Genomic DNA, 15,984 nt, shown 5'->3' with positions numbered 1-15,984 from the left:
AGCTTAGCATGTCCACCTAATTCTTCCGTTCAGTGCAATGTTGACATTTTAAAGGGAAGCATTATAGGGCTCACCTGGCGGCGCAGTGGTTAAGAATCCACCTCCCATTGCAGGAGACATGGGTTCGAGCCCTGGTCTGGGAAGGTCCCACATGCCGCGGAGCAACTAAACCCGTGCGCCACAACTACTGAGCCTGTGTTCTAGAGCCCGCGAGCCACAACTACTGAGCCTGTGTGCCTACAGCCCATGCTCTGCGACAAGAGAAGCCACCACGATGAGAAGCCTGCATACCACAATGAAGAGTAGCCCCCCACTCGCCACAACTACAGAAAAGCCCGCGTGCAACAACGAAGACCCAATGCAGCCAAAAATAAATAAATAAATTCATTTTTTTAAAAAAGGGAAGCATTAAATAAAGCTTCTGCCTTATTTTTATTTAAATTCTAATATTTTATTACATAATTGTTATTCTTACATATTATTCTCATTTAAACAATCATTTTAACTGTTTGGGGGCTTGCTAATGAATAAAAAGTTTTGGATTGTGGGGTTCTAGGGTTAAATCTTATTTACATTCTTTTGGAAGTAATATTCTTTATGAAAGTTTTTGCTCTAACTTGTGTTTTCCTGTTCTGATATCTTGAATGTGGATTCCTTTACCACCCACTATTACCATAATTTTATAAAGGAAGTTCTCATTAACTTCCCTAACTAGGAAAGACATAATGTCAGAATAAAAACGGTGCTTAAAGACTTCCCTGGCGGTCCAATGGTTAGTATTCCGTGCTTCCACTGCAGGAAGCACAGGTTCGATCCCTGGTCCAGGAACTAAGATCCTGCATGCCATATGGCATGGCCAAAAAAAAGAAAAAAACAAAACAGTCCTTAAATCTTGAATCAATTTAGCCTTACTTAAAAGAAGTCTCTACATTGATCTAATTTTTCTCATTTCACAGACAACTGACAAAAATCTCATCCATTGCTGCTCAAGAAAACCTTATAAATGCATAAAGGATGCTTACTTTTTTAAAAATTTATTTTATTTATTTTGGCTGCGTTGGGTCTTCGTTGCTGTGCACGGGCTTTCTCTAGTTGCAGCAAGCGGGGGCTACTCTTCCTTGCGGTATGCAGGCTTCTCACTGCGGTGGCTTCTCTCATGGAGCACGCACTCTAGGAGCGTGGGCTTCAGTAGTTGTGGCTCGCGGGCTCTAGAGCACAGGCTCAGCAGTTGTGGTGCACGGGCTTAGTTGCTCCGCGGCATGTGGGATCTTCCCGGCCGAGGGCTCAAATCCGTGTCCCCTGCATTGGCAGGCGGATTCTTAACCACTGCGCCACCAGGGAAGCCCAGAATGCTTGCTTTTGATTCTCAAATAGACTCCAGAGAAATGTGCTTATTGATAATGGTAGAGGAAAAAAACCCCACAACTATAATCAATCTCATTGTCTATGTTTCTCGAAAGAAAAATTAGTATGATAACCAAAAATATATGCAACTTTTAAATTCTGATTATTATTCCTTAATGGAGTAAATATCTTCCCCAAATCCATGATTACCCTATTGTTATAGGAAATGGTTTCCCAAGTGACTTCATAAGCTTCTGCTTTAATTAACTTCAGTTTAAAAAATAAACATAAAAATATAACTACATTTTGGGGTATTTTTAATTTGACTTCAAAATTACTCTGAAAAAATATTATTGCCTTAAAATGTGATCTCCTAAGAATGAAACCTACCTCTACCTAAAAATGAAACCTATGAGTGGTAATTGTAGAAAGACTAAATCATTTAAACTAGTGATTTAAATCAATGATTTAAGACAAAATCATTTAAACTAGTGAATTACTCCATCTTTTACTTTAATGCATTGGAAGCTAAAAGGTATGCTTCTGGATTGATACACATTTGCATTTTGTGTTAAGTGTAATTCGATACTAATGGACCAAGGAGGAATTTAAAGGCAATTGAGACATAGAATGAGGATGATAAAACAGTTACATGGTTTAAGAAGGTCTTCAGAAGCTATGTATGATGGTAGAAATTGAGACTTTATTCTTATTAATAGGACTTGTATCTATAGAATTTAGTGAGACTATTACTTTTTACATTTCCCATTGCTGTGATATTTGAGAATGTGTGCTCTTAGACCTAATTCTACTTTTAGCCCAGCTTCACATGACCTTATTTCTAGTGCAAGAGCCCAGGGCAGTTTCTCTGTAACACTAGATTAGAATATCCAAACGAGATCTATTGCTGGGGAGGAGAAATCTTAATTTAAGATTTGGACAGAGGAAACAAAACAGCTAGGTTGACATATTTACATTCCATACTTCCCAACAGAACACTCCACTTTCTAACAACTTCTTACGTTGTTGTTCAGTGCTATTCATTCAACAAGCTTTTGAGGGTTGTCTATGCCAGGCACTGTCAGGAAAGAGTGATGCAAAGATGAATGTCACAGGCCCTGTCCTAAAGAATCACTAGCTAGTATAAACTAATAATTACAATAGAGTGAGCTATGAAAGCGCTGAAAATGAAGCAAATATCTGTGCCTGGGAAAGCGTGGGAAGGCATCAAAAAGAAGAGGCAGCTTGGAGGTGGTATGGGATTAGACCAATAGCAACAAAGGTGGAAAGAAAAATCTTTGAACATCAGAAAATACTACCTCCTCTTATAATTCAAGATGATTTGCTCAGAAATGAGCTGTGCACCTTTCCTTCATTGCAGTTATTTCAATGTGTATGTTCAGATTTTGGTTTTGTGATTATTGAATGATGCTAGACTGAAAGTTCCTTGAGGACAGAACCATGACCGTTTATCTTTACTATAGTACACACCCCTGTGACGACGCATACAAGATGCCAGACAAATAAGTGTTGAAGGGGAAAATAAAGTGGTGGGAGAGTTCTCAGGAGCGTTGACTGGTCATTTTTTATCCAATATTGTCAAGTGAGAGAGCCACAGAATCTGTGAAAGAGCATTCCTCTCACCAGAGGGGACTGCTCTATCGTTTGGCAAGGTATAATTCATTGAACTTTTCTGGGGCCAGAATTAACCATTTTCCTCCTTCCCTCTTTCCCTGTGGGATGAGTCATCCATTTGCCCTGATTTCAACCTTTTGGTTACTGATTCACCCCTCTGATTACCTGATACACTATGTAGATCTTCTGTTAACTAAAAAGGTCAGTTGAAGGAGTTTGTTTTTTAATGATTATGCTACCTTGCTCACTCTTGTCTGTCTGTTGCAAGCAACATAGTTTGTGGGAAACAAAGTTCTCACGTATGGCATTCAAATTACCTTGCTTAAAGCCTAACTCTATATTAAATAAAAGTCCAGTCTAAGGTAGCGGACAAGAGAAAGAAGGCTTGCACGGTGAATAAAGAAGAACTGGGGTTTGAGGAACTTCCGGATTATCGCTGAGAAAAGAGAAATCCTTTATATTACATTCCTGATATGCCCTCCTAATTGTTCGTCTTCAAGGTTTACCCTGGTCTCGGGGCCTAAAACATTCAGGTTTGCAAAGATCAGAGACGCCGAAAGTCACCCGCCACCCCGCCCCGTGCGTCCCAGCGGAGTCAGCAAACACAGAGATTGCTTCCTGCAGCTCACGGAGGAGGGGAACTAAGGGAACGTAGACACCACTTCGGTTGTGGTTAAGCGCAGCGAACTGGCCGGCGTCACTCAGCCCTCGTGCGCAGGCGTACTAAGGGTACGCTCCCCCCTTCCTGTGCACGCGCTCGAAGCCCGCAACTCTCGCGAGAGAAGCGAGATTTAGTCCTACGTACCGGGCCGTGCTGCTTATGGCGGCGCTGGAGAGGGGGCGCTGAGCTGTTGGGGTGAGTACGACCTCAGGGTCCAACTAGGGGTAGCAAAAAGCCACGTTAAGGGCGGATGAGAGAACCAAGACAAACGGGAGAGACTTCTGAGGCAGGGTGGGCACTCCTAGAGCTCCGGGTAGAGACGATCTCACCCTGAGTCCCTGCCCCGGGCTTTTCCACCCGGCTCCCGTTCAACTGTCTAGGCCTCACATCAGGCTGCAGAGCAGAAGCGAAGAGTCTAGGCCAGGCGGTCGCGCGTTGTGGTGGTGGTGGTGACTAAAGTGGGGGGAGGGAGCGAAAATGGAGGCTCCGACCGCAGCCAAGATGGAGGCAGGGGTGCGGGGCTCGGGCGCGGAGGCTGCTGGGAGTTGTAGTCTGGCTGCTTCTTCCTCTGCGGCTTGGTGGGGGGAACGAGAACTACAAGTCCCGGCGGGCGGGGCGAGGGAGTGGTGGCGCGGTCCTTTGTGTGAGACTGGAAGAGCTGGAGGCATAGGAGAGGGGCCTATCCTGACTCCGAACCCTGTGGTATCTTGGCCATCACCTGCTTGGATCTGACTACGAGTACCAGCGCGCAGTGCGGCAATGGCGCTTCCTTTGTGTATGGACTGAGACGCCGCTCCATCTAACTGCTCAGAGACACCACCTTTCCTCGGCACATCTGGCACGGTAGTGCGGCCGAATTGTCATCCTTACTTCCATTCACCTAGAGCTGTTTATCTTGGGTCTCAACACCCAACCTTCCCGTCTAGTCCTCCCCTTCGGCTTCTTGAGGAAGAGAACCAGCCCCTAAACTTAGGCACATGGCTCTCACCCTTCTAATCCTGGTGTTAGGGCGAACTCGGTGAGAACTCAGTGGAGTTCTCCTTACTCCCCCTCTGGTTCTTATGGTGTAAGAGCCCGGCCCATATTGTGCAATGAAAGGCATGGCTTCGTCATTCTGTGTAGAATTAGTTTTTCAGAGCCCTGGTCGTAGACACTTTAGAGGTTCTTACCATCCGCTGTATCATAAGTAGGAACTCTTAGTGCTACGGTTCTTTTTGCTTTAAGGTTTTCCTTTAGAAACACCCAGTAGCTCCTCTCTTGCCTGACAAGTGAGGCAGGGAACCCTCTCTAAAAACAGCCTTCAATCCGCAAATACAAAAGCTGAACGTTGTTTGAGGTAATTTCCTTGTTTTGCACCTAAAATGAGCGCAAGAATGTGGTCCTCTTAAACAGTTGGTAGACAGGGTGGAGGAGGGAGGACGCCCAAAGGCACTGTGGTAGTTAAATCTTTAAATCCTTACTGTGGGAGACTTAGCTTTTTATCAGGATGGTATGAAATGGCAGCTCTTGACCAGAGCTACCAATCTATAAAATGTAGGTACCAAATTATAGCCCGCTAATATAAGTTGTTCTGTATCAAAACGCTGAGTAATTTTCGAGTCTATAGAAGGAAGCATTTTAAATACTACGTTGAGGGGCAGTATAATACCTTTGTGCCCTTTTGGTAGTAACCAATATTGGGTATTCTTGGTTTGGGTAAGGAGGGGGGTTATATACTTGAATAGGCATATGCCTGAGTCATAAAATCTTGATAAATTTTCAACCTTGTTTTTTTTTTTTTTTCCTTTTAGCCATAGGCCCGAAATAAAAGAGATGGTAGTGGTTTGAGTGATTTTGCAGCTGCTCTGGATGTTTACCATCGAGATGAGTATTTATAGCAGCTGAGTTGAAAAGTAAAGCATTTGAGGCACAGAAGATAGGTTTTCTTTTTTTGTAAATAAGTTCTGACTTAACAAGTATGACCTTTAGAGTATGGTTGAAAATTCTGGTAAATTCCTGCAAATAAAAAATGAGAATGTGGAAGCTGACATGTAGTTCTGCTTTATCCTACTCCTGTTTTCCCTTCCCTCCATCTAAAGACACACAATGCAGGGCCATTACAACATTTAAAAAAAATTTTTCTTTTAAATTGTGGTAAAATATACATAACGGAATTTACCGTTTTAACCTTTTTTTTTAAGTGTACAGTTCAGTAGCATTAAGTTCATTCACATTGTTGTGAGGCCCATACTTTTGACAAAGTAGTTTAAACATGGAAATGCTGTGTGCGCAGATTTTTAAGGAGTTGAATTTGAGGACTGCATTACAAAATAAAATCTTGAGATCTTGTTAAATAAATACGAGGCGTTGGTTTGCCTTCTTAGTTTAGTCTTTTCAAAAATCAAAGGGGGACTACTTTGAGATTTTTGACCCAGACTGTCTTATGGAGAGCTGTAACTTGTAGGATTTTTCATGATAAAGAATTACAGCTAGAAGAATTACAACTGTATTTTTTAAGATTTAATAGCTGGAATGTCTTCAGTGGTGAAATTGCTGTGGTGGGGGTGACTTGTTTTCTTGAATCCCATCATTTCTTGCTGTTAAATGCTTTCTGCCAAATCAAGATTTTTAAAAATTCCTTTGTCTTGGTATTAGAATGTTTTCTGCTTGCATGTGTGAGTACCTAGTTAAAAAAAATAATTCAAAACTTTTTTCCAGTTCAAATATACTGTCAAGCCAGAGGAATTCTTAGAGATGTTTCTGTTGTGCTACATTTTTTATTAGGGGTATTAAACTGAATATTGTGTATTGGAAGATTATTTTTTGAGCATTTGTCCTTTTATGCTGAGGTATAATATTAATGTGTAGTTGAAAATAATTGATCCGGAGTTTATTCGCGTTGAACCTGTAGGCTATCCATTGGTTTGCAGCTGCAGCCAATATATAACCAGTTAGTTGTTTGCATTTCTGCTAAACATTGGATTTCCAGGGATGTTAAAAACATGTCAGTTACCTGTGGGAACTGATGACATTTGGATTTGGTTAAGTAAGATACTTAATTAAAATTAGTTTCACCTTTCTTTCAAGTTAATATGATTACTAGAAAATTTTAAATTACATATGTGGCTTGCACAGTATTTCTGTTGGTTGGTGCTGGTCTACACTATTCTTTGATTTTTGTGTCTGGAGCATTTCTTCAGCTTCTTTCCACACTGGCATTTGTCCTATTTCAAAGTATTAGTATATGTAAAAGAAGTTAAGTGATGGGTGGGTGTATAATTTTAAATATCTAGTAACAGCACAATTGTTATTACTAAAGGAAACATAGAAAAAGATGGTTGCAGCAATTTGATTTTCTTTTATTTCCGCTCAACGTGTTGATGACTTAAATTGTTTTAAGGTGGTTAATTATCTGAACTTTTATCATTTTCCTTAGATCCCAAAGTAAAACTGAATTAAAAGCTGTTAGGCACTTCGGTTATGCAGGTTAGAGAAAAATGTGATATACTTAAACTTGTCTTGGGTTAATTCATCAAGAAATACCAACTGGGGAGTTAAGGCAAGAATGAGTGTTAGTCATATAAATCAACAGTAGAGAACCTTTTCAGTTCCGTGCTGCCTATTTGGGTCTTTGCTCTTATTCTCAAAGAAAGTACTCTGAAGAAGTAGGTTAGGTGGAGGGACTTTTATAGACTGGTTTAGCATTTCTTTAACATTCTTCCCAAGTGAATGCTGTACAGAATTTGAGTATAATTTGTCAAAATGATAAACTGGGTTATGTGGTAACATTTTAGATGGATTAATGTCATATAAATGTATTAGTTCAACGTGTATTAGTTTAGTGCCTGCTCTGTGCCCGGCTTCAGCTAAGCCTTTGCGGTAAAGCAGCTAAGTGGAGGAGACAGTAAATAACAAAACAGGTGATGATAGTTTTAAGGCAGGTAAAATAGGGCATGACTGTTCGGATTATCAGATCAAGTAAAGGAAAATTAACTTCTAAAACAGCATGACATAATTGATAATTAACTAATGGTGGTAGTGTTCCCATACAGAGCAAAGGGAAAAGGAGTTGATTACTTAGTAATCAGGGAGACTCTCAGATCCACATTTAAATTGTTCCTTAGTTTTATTAGTACTCTGTATTTCATGTGACTTAAGAAGCGTCTAGCTTTGGGGGCGGGGGGGGGGGAGGTTGTAGTGGGTACACTTTGGTTCAGAGGATTAAAGCGAAAGAATTGGTCAGTACCACCCGTGAATGTTAATAATCTTAGCATGAGTGGATAACAAATTTATTAAAATGTCCAATGGGTATCTTTTAAAAGAAGAGGTTATTTCTTGATTGGATAATTAAGACTTTATACAGTTCACCAAACAAAATTTTTTAAAGTTGGTGGAACTGTGTACCAACTTGAATTGTGTCTTTTGCTGTTATAGATTAACTCTTTTTGCTGTATTAGTTTGTGCTGTGGTAAGTTTAGCAGTACCTGGTTAAGTGCTATCAGGGGTTGTGATAAAGAAATAAACTTGAATTTGTCTCTCAGAAATCTGAAATATAATTGAAGGAACAAGGTACATAAACATGTAAGTAAAGTGCAGAAATGATTTGGTACCAAAAAGCATGATGCCAGCAGTGGGAGTTACTGTAATAAATCTGTGCTGGAATGGTCGAGAAAGGCTTTTTTTGTCACATTGAAGATGATAAAATGTATTCTTTGTGGAAAGACCTGTATACACAAAGACTAGAATTCAGGAATCTCCCAAGAGTTGCGTTTAAGAATTAGGGAGGAAAATGTACCTATCTAGAAGAACTGGAGAGCAGAAGAAGGTAAAGATGTAAAGGTAGAAGAGACACACCTTGAATGGTGGTGGTTAAACGCTGGCTGCAGTCAGAAACATCTTGGGGGCAGGGTGGGAAAGAAAATACACCAATGCCTAGGACCTAACCCCAGTTAAATTAGAATCTCAAGGTGGGATCCAGGCTTTGATTTCCCCTCCCCCCCAAGTCCCAGGTGGGTTGGATTTGCAGCCAGGCTTAAGAACTTCCCATTTACAGTGCTGGAAAAATCGCTGAGGATTTTGGACAAGGAGATGAGATGAATGAGATGAAATTGGAATTTTAGATAAATCAGTCTGGTAGTGTTATGTGGCAGAATATGGAAAGGGTTGACACTGGAAGTTAGCAGATGTGTCAGACCCCTGGACTAAAATATGATGTCATTTAGGGCAAAAGATGAATACACAAGGTATCTTGAAATATTGATAAGACTTGCAACATTGGGTGTGTAGGTGGAGAGGGAGGAATCAAAGATCATTACAGAAGTGGCCCTGTGTCAGGCCAGTTCAGTTACTCTTTGAGTGGGGACTGGGCATGTGTATGTCTTAAAGCTTCCCAAGTGATTTGAGAATCATTGCTCTAAGAAGTATCTAGTCTGGGTAATAGAATGATGCAAATAAAATTGAAAGATTTGACAAATGTAACATTTGATATTTGAAGTTACTGTATAAAGTCATGGAATGTTAGGTATACCCAATAGCCACAGATCAGCTGTTACTGAGTTTTCATTTTGCATAGGAGAAACTGAAACTCAGGGAGATTAAATAATTTGTTTGTGACATTTTACTGGTAAGTATCAGTGTGATTAATATTGAGCTCTCCTACTCTGTTTCACCAGGTCTGACCTCTCACCTTATAGTCATTATTTCTCATCTTAAAATATACTATCCACCTCTCAGCATATCTAAAACCAAATCCACCTTTTCTTTTCCCCATATGTCATTTTAGTTAACAGCACCATCTTAGCTAACATTTGAGGCACTGCAAAATAATAATTTTTTACAGCTAATACAAAGCACAATTCTGTGATTTTATTTATGCATATATTACACTTCTCTTCCCCTTCTCATCTTAATTGTTTCTCTTCTATAGACATTCCTCATCTGTTTATGGCAACAGCTCTAATGAGATGTCTGTTTCCTTCACTAAGTGATCCTTCATAGGATTTCAGGATTTCATACCCTTTCATCAAGAACTAAGGCTCTCTGTTTCCTGTTATATCAAGTTGAAACACTTCATAATCTGGCTCTACTGCATCTGTCACACCATATATCTCATTTCACTTTAACCCAGCCCTCTGTTCTAGCCAGGCTAGCCTATTGATTCCTCTGAAACAAGCCACACTTGCTGTGACAGTCTCATGCAATAAAGCTCCCTTGATGTCAGGCATAGAAAATCCTATACATGGTCTCTGCTCTCAAGGGACTTAGGATTTAGTTGTATACTCTGGTTTGATTTATGTGGTATTTTATGCCTAGAATACTCAGCTGTTTTCTTTTTCTCAAAAATCTGCCCATTTCTCCAAATTAAGCTGAAATATTCTACCTCTTAACTAAAAGCCTTCTCTGACCATGTTGCTTTGATGTACAGATGGTGATGCATAAACAATAAATAGTATTTCTAGAATAGTATGTGATGTAGTAGATACCCAGATATTAGTTGAGCAAATTAATTTTGGACATTTTGTCCTATATTCTAGTTTTCCCTCCATGTATAAATAACTCTTCTCAACAAGGGTGTAAAGTCCCTGATGGCAGGAAATTCTTTTATGTTTTCCACAGTACCTAACACAGTGCTAGGTAGTTACAAAACACATACTAAATAGAATATTATGTTATGTAACTTCGAATTTATTTGTGGGGGAGTGTCAATAAGGACTGAATAATTTCAGGTTTTGAGTGTACAGTACCAAAGGAGGTATCCATTAGCACTTGGGAGATTGCTTAAATGACATTGAGTGTGTGTGCTTCCAAGTTTTCTGCCTTGCTTGATTCTAAGTTAATGAAATGAGTTTGTCCCTCTAGCTACCCTCTGTCCCTGATTCTTTTATGTAAGTTATACTTAATGTCTTCATTCTTATCTCTAGTATGAAGTGTAACAGAACAGACTTTACCACCTGAAACTGCTGCTTCAAGTTCAGATCAGGCAAGGAACAAACCTCGAAACAACCAACAAGACCAAAGAAGAGTACACTTAAGTTGAAGACACAACACTTGATCTGAAACAAGAAGTTTGTGCCTACTCAACAGCTTTGAAAGAGCACTTCCCAACGCTGCTAGTAGTCTTTGTTTTCTTCAGTGCTGTACTGTGAGATTGCCTGGTGCAGCAGCAGTTGTATTCTTTATTAGCTTGATAGGTCATTTTCTCTCGCACGCGCGCTCTCTCTCTCTTTTCTTTTCTTTTTTTTTTTTTAACACTAGCAACTTTCATCCTTTGAAACGTGTGCTGAAAAAGAAGAATCAGCAAATACTACTGAAAGTGCAATATTTGATTATCACTGCGAGGTAGGTTTATCGTTTCCTATTGGCAAGAATCAGTTTATAATTCTAGATTTCCTAATGATTTGGTTAAATTTAAAATCTTAATCTGTTTGCTTCTAAAGGTATTCTGAAAACAGTTTATATTATCAACTATTAGTCTGAAAATATCAACACTAGATTATTTTAACTTGTTGTCTTTTGTTAGATGACAATATTTATGCCCAAATCTGGGATTTTCCACCCCAGATTATATTTATTAATACATGCAGGTCTCTTGATTTATTGGTCTCTTAGAAAGAAAAACTCCCTCTGTACTATTAAGAAGTTAGGGTTTCAGTTAGGAGTGCCCTTTGTAGTCTTTGAGGTAACCTTGGGTAAAGAAAGCCTACAGAGAAGGGACATTTGAAGGTGAGTTGTACTTTGTTAAGAGGGAGAAGAGTTTTTGGTAGAGGTGTAGAGGTAACGGAATGAGCAGATTTGGGGAGATCTGAAAGCACGTGGTATATGTTGAGTAGTCTGTTATGAAAGGAGTAGAGAATACAGTTTTGTGGGTCAGAGAGAATAACTGGAAAGGGAGGCTTGCTGGAGGCAGGTTCTACAGGGCCCACTCTACTTGCCTTTATTTTTCAGGAAAGTTGTCAGCTGTTTATAAGCAAGGGCTTAATGGATTTTGTATTTCAAACCTGAGATAGTTTATTGCTTCAGGTTTTAAAGTTACATATTCATAAATGTATCTTTGAAAGACAAATGGTGCTACTTTTAAGGAATAGGCTGAGGATGGGAAGACCTGTTAGGAGCAATGGACAGAGTGGAAGGAAGATAAAAGCTAGGGTAAAGGCAGAGAAAGAGGTAGACACTAGGTGTTTTAATGGTAGAAGTAATGGGACTGGTGACTAGTTGAATGGGAAGTTGGGGCTGGAGGGAATTGATTTAGTCTATCCAGTTGTCCAAGTTAGAAATCTTTGTTCATAGGAATGGGGAAGTTCAGGTAGGAATTTGTGGAAATCTATTTTATTAGTAATCTGAAGTTGAGAAAATATTCTAGTATGGAATGTTAAACAGTGGTTGTTTGGGGGAGGTAAGATTGTGAAGGGCAATTGTTCCTTTTTAATCTTTAGTTTCTAGAGTTTCTAAAATCAGCAGAAATAAAGACTTGGAATTCAGAAAGGAGTCTTCACTTTATAGGTAATAAAGGAAGAAGTGCCAAAGAAGAGAATGTTGAAAGAAATAGGTAGTCCAGGTAGGAATGCCAAGGAAGAGAATTTCAAGAACTGGGTGGTAATCCTTTTGTAAAACGCTTCATTGATCAAATGAGGAGAATGGAAACAGACCACTCCTAGGTGGTTGTCTTATAAAAGCTTCATCACCATTTCAAGAAGTAGTGGGCCTTTATCTCCAGTTTATTTAAAGGTTAAGGACCTGGCTGTGGTAATGACCTTACTGTGGACCAGAATTATTCCTTAATTTAAAACTACCATTAACACCAATTTGTTTAAATTATCCATGAACAGACATATAATTACTCAGTATTAAGGGTTTTTTTGGTTTTGTTTTGTTTTTTAAGCATTGACTAATTTAATCCTCACATCCACAGTGGCATTGGTACTTTTGTTTTTAATTAATTAATTTATTTTTGCTGTGTTGGGTCTTCGTTTCTGTGCGAGGGCTTTCTCTAGTTGTGGCAAGCAGGGGCCACTCTTCATCACAGTGTGCGGGCCTCTCACTGTCGCGACCTCTCTTGTTGCGGAGCACAGGCTCCAGACGCGCAGGCTCAGTAGTTGTGGTTCACGGGCCTAGTTGCTCCGCGGCATGTGGGATCCTCCCAGACCAGGGCTCGAACCCATGTCCCCTGCATTAGCAGGCAGATTCTCAACCACTGTGTCACCAGGGAAGCCCAAGGTTATTGTATTATTTGCTTTTTTTGTTTGTTTCTTCCTACCTTCTCATCTGATTTTTTAAAAAATAATTTTAGACTGGTACCACTTGTGCTGGGTTAGATAAAATAATGGGCATTGAAATTGTACAGCTCTATCGTTACTATTCAGAAGGGTAAAAGATTAGATGCTACAGCTTTCATTGCATTGACATGAATTGTAAAGATGGATTTAAAGTAGAAGTGCTTTTTGTTTAGCCTGATCTTTGTATTCTGAGTGCTAGTTTACTACAGGAACATCCCGCCCCGGGGTGCCGGGGTGGTGGAGGTGGGGGGAAGCAAAGCTGTAAGGAAACAAGACAGGGTGACTAGGGGAGGGCTATTGACAACCTGTCCTAGAGGATCCCAGTTTAGTCATTGAACTTCTCAGCAAGCCTAAGCTCAAAAGCCGCTCCCTGCTCCTTCTGGCATCAGCTGAGCCATTGGCATTATTGGCACTGTCCACAGTGGCATCGCAGACCATTGTGAGAGAAAGCCATCATCTGCTACGTGAACATTTTTAATGCGTAAATGCATGCATAGCTGTCAAAAGTTGAGTTATATAAGGGCTTCCCTGGTGGCGCAGTGGTTGAGAGTCCGCCTGCCGATGCGGGGGACACGGGTTCGTGCCCCAGTCCAGGAAGATCCCACATGCCGCGGAGCGGCTGGGCCCGTGAGCCATGGCCGCTGAGCCTGCACGTCCGGAGGCTGTGCTCTGGAACGGGAGAGGCCACAAGAGTGAGAAGCCCGCGTACTGCAAAGAAAAAAAAAAAATTATATAGATTAATTCACATATTTACAAACATAAATAACAATTGGGTTATTGACAGTAAAACGTGTTCTGATTGTACAGTTGTGAATTATTCCATTTAAAATGAGTGCAGCTAAGGAAACAGATTTGGTAATGCAGTAGAACCGCAGATTTTGTTTTTATTTATTTTTTTACTTTAATTTTTATTGGAGCATAGTTGCTTTACAATGTTATGTTTCTTGCTGTACAGCAAAGTGAATCAGTCGCACATATACATATATCCACCCTTTTTTAGATTTCCTTTCCATTTATGTCACCACAGAGCATTGAGTAGAGTTCCCTGTGCCATACAGTAGGTAGGTACTCATTAGTTATCTATTTTATACATAGTAGTGTATATATGTCAGTCCCAGTCTTCCAATTCATCCCACCCTGCCCCTTCCCTCCTTGGTAACTATAAGTTTGTTCTCTACATCTGAGAACCACAGGTTTTAAAAGAACCTTTGTAAAAAACAGTAAAAGTAGTACATAATTAGGAATGAATAAAAATATTGAGGAGTGGGATTGGCCTTAAAAAATATCAATGAATAAGGCTTATAAGAAGTTTGTCACGTAAAGATAGACATGGATTGTTTTGATGAGTATTTTGATCAAAGACAGTTTAAGGTGACAAGAAGGAAAGCAAAGCTAGGAACATTAAAAGAAAACTAAAGCCTCAGGTGAATGAGAAGATAACAGGGTAACTTGGCTAGGGGTGTGGAGACCTATGATCAGGAACTGTAAATGTCTTGGTTGATTTTCAAAGTCAGGTGTGCGAACTTTGGAGCCTGCTATCCATCCCTAGCAAAAATCCAGGAGCAAACAAATAAAAAATAAGATCTTTCAATAAGGAGATTTGACAGAGAGTATCTCTTGATAACATAGTGGTCAGTATGGAATATATATTGGATTATAAGCATTAAAAGGCTTTGACTAATGGACTGATTTTCAGAGAGGTCTCCATATGTGTGCTGCCAGATTCTATTCTTGCTTTACTTTTAAAAAAGATTTAGTGGTAAGTAGTTATGTGTGTGCTCTGTACTAAGCACCATTCCAGGCTTTTTGTATGAAGTAACCCTAACCGTCCCCACAACCCTGTGAGGTGGGTATTAAGGAAGGACATAGAATGCTTAAAAGACAGATTACAAAGGCTAATGATTTAAAATTATCCCTCTAGATTGGAATTCCAGGTTAACTAAGAAATTTAAAAGCATTAGATTAGTTTTTTCTTTAGTAACAAATGATCAGTTATACAAGTACTAAAAGGAGAAAATATGATTTTACTAATTTATTAAGGAGTAATAGAGTTTTTTTTGTTGTTGTTTTTAAAGTTACTCAAACTTTACAGAATCAAGAAACATAATCACTCAGTGCTTTCTATATATTGGTCAGGGTACAGTAAGAATAGTAGTGAAATGTACGTCAGTGAATAATAACTTGAAACATATCCAGAAGACAGCAGTTAGTCTGAAAAACAGTTGCATTCCGAAAACTGAAAGGAGCAAAGGAAGTTAAGGGGAAGTATGTTTAGATTAAGAAAACAGTCATTTTCTGAAACTGTCATACAGTGAAATAGGTTGCCTTTTCTAAACTAATTCCTTTTCAGTGGGAGCCAAGCAGACTAGGTTAGGAAAAAAGGGCGGGGGGGGGGGGGGGAACAGCTCAGAGATGTTGCAAGAAGAAATTACAGAGCACAGAATTTTGATTTTTTTTCCCACCTCCCAAGGGAATTTGGAAATCACTTAGGCCATCATTTTACATCTGCAGAAACAATCCCAGAGAAGTTTTAAAAAGTATGAGAAGCAAGACTAAAAGCCAGTCTTTTGATTCTAGTTCTGTGTTCTTTAGGGAACTTTAGTTGATTTCTTGAATTAGAAGTGAAGTTTAAATTTGACCTGTGATTCTTTTCCATTTCTCCTTTTAAAAAAAAAAATCATTGTTAATAATTTTTAAAAAATTTTTTGGGCCATGTTTGGGTCTTCATTGCTGCGTGTGAGCTTTCTCTAGTTACAGCGAGCGGCAAGCAGGGGCTCCTCTTTGTTGCAGTGCGCGGGCTTCTCGATGTGATGGCTTCTCGATGTGATGGCTTCTCATTGCGGAGCATGGGCTCTAGGCCCGAGGGCTCGGTAGTTGCGGCTCGCGGGCTTAGTTGCTCCGTGGCATGTGGGAATCTTCTCGGACTAGAGATCGAACCCATGACCCTTGCACTGGCAGGCAGATTCTTAAGCACTGCGCCACCAGGGAAGTCCCGTTAATGACTTTCTGATTTAAAAACAAATACATAGAAAAGAGTAGAAAGTCTAAACTTGGTGTTGGGGGTATTCGTCTGCTGTGTTCACTACTATACAT

General features: G+C 39.8%; 1 protein-coding gene and 1 non-coding gene across 5 annotated transcripts in view; one reads left to right on the top strand and one right to left on the bottom strand.

The window, feature by feature from the left end:
* Nucleotides 1–3,675: 3,675 nt before the first annotated feature.
* The window catches only part of CSDE1 (cold shock domain containing E1), a 36,913-nt gene continuing 24,604 nt past the window's right edge, over nucleotides 3,676–15,984 (top strand). For 3 of the 4 annotated variants that reach the window (XM_067727350.1, XM_067727349.1, XM_067727348.1), the window contains exons 1-2: nucleotides 3,676–3,835; nucleotides 10,540–10,957. The gene's annotated coding sequence lies outside the window, so the exon portion shown is untranslated. The remainder of the gene's footprint in view (nucleotides 3,836–10,539; nucleotides 10,958–15,984) is intronic. The other variant, XM_067727351.1, reaches the window with a different exon arrangement.
* Nucleotides 13,268–13,353, bottom strand: LOC137220333 (small nucleolar RNA SNORD35). The gene has a single exon (XR_010941635.1). It is a non-coding gene; the product is annotated as a small nucleolar RNA SNORD35 (small nucleolar RNA).

Source organism: Pseudorca crassidens, chromosome 2 (genome assembly GCF_039906515.1).
Source record: "Pseudorca crassidens isolate mPseCra1 chromosome 2, mPseCra1.hap1, whole genome shotgun sequence".
NCBI classification, from domain to species: domain Eukaryota; kingdom Metazoa; phylum Chordata; class Mammalia; order Artiodactyla; family Delphinidae; genus Pseudorca; species Pseudorca crassidens.
Note: the sequence above shows the minus strand (reverse complement) of the source record. Positions and strands in the feature narration are given on the sequence as shown.